Here is a 1,269-nt window from a genome sequence, read left to right as displayed (position 1 = left end):
TGGCGACGGCAGTGGCAATGGTGATGGCAGGGATGGCGATGGGGGGAACGGCGATGGCAGGGATGGAGATGGGGGGAACGGCAGCAGTGGGGATGGTGACGTCAGGGATGGTGATGGTTGCAATGGTGACGGTGGGGATGGCAACGGTGGCAATGGCGACGGTGGTGACGATGATGGTGGCAGGGGTGACGATGGCAGGTGGTGGCGATGGCGGGGATGGTGATGGCGGCAATGGCAGCGGAAGGGAAGGAGTTTTGTTTGGGCACACTGCAATGATGGGAGCTAATGGGAAACAAGAACAGGCCTGGGCTAGGAGGGTTGTCAGTGTCAATGAGATGTTTGCAGCCCTTGGCAGGTCATGCAGTGGTGTCGTCTGTGTGAGTGTCCGGACTGGTGCGTCAGCATTGTTTTTTATCATGTGATGCTCAGGTGATAGCGTTTTGGGTTTCCCGTGCCGGCTTCAGACTGCAACTTCCCATGTATGCTGGCATGCTGCTGGGCATGGAAGTCGATAGAGAGGTGTCAGAGAGAGGTTTCACTTGGAATTCCTTTCAAGGCACATACTAAGTGCTGCTGGCAGGTTCACAGGTGACAGCCTTGGAGCATTTGTCTTACTCGATGCCATAACCAATCCATGAAATTTAGATTAGCTTTAGTTTCATTCTGGACTCTTTCATAGCTGGAACCTTGACGGACTGCATGCTACAATCCAGGTACGGCATGCAGTGGACCGGTGACACTCAAGAAATCCTGCATACACTTCCTTAATCTTAGATGCCATAGTTCTTCCATTTTGTTGTAAGTACAGATTTACAACGATTGCTACTGCGCTTGACATTGAGCATCTAACAGCGACTCACTGCCAACACAAAGCGTTGACTACAGATGTTTATGCCATTAGACCTCATTTAAGTGAGCGAGGACAAGAGCTTGCCACAAGGCTGAAGTTTGAGAAGAGGCTTCTTCTCTGTGAGGGCGCCCTTAGGTCCAGTCTGCTGGGCTCTCTTACTGACGATGGTGACAATGAAATCTTCCAATGTGACTGGGAGGCACAGGAGCAGACCAATATTTTCAAGCTGCTCGGGCTGGGTGAGTCACGGGACTGTGTTGACCAGGTCCACATTGCCGGCGGCCACATCATGACTCTGTACTCGTCATCACAGAACTTTGTTACCTGCTTCTATCTGTTATTCTGACATGTATGCTAGCTATTTACCGCCGTCAAGGGTTGCAGTCCGATGCTGCTGCATGATAACTAACGTAATGTTT

The sequence above is a fragment of the Volvox carteri genome (assembly GCF_000143455.1).
Source record: "Volvox carteri f. nagariensis unplaced genomic scaffold VOLCAscaffold_19, whole genome shotgun sequence".
Taxonomy (NCBI): domain Eukaryota; kingdom Viridiplantae; phylum Chlorophyta; class Chlorophyceae; order Chlamydomonadales; family Volvocaceae; genus Volvox; species Volvox carteri.
The sequence above is the reverse complement of the archived record's forward strand: the minus strand, read 5'-3'. Positions refer to the sequence as shown.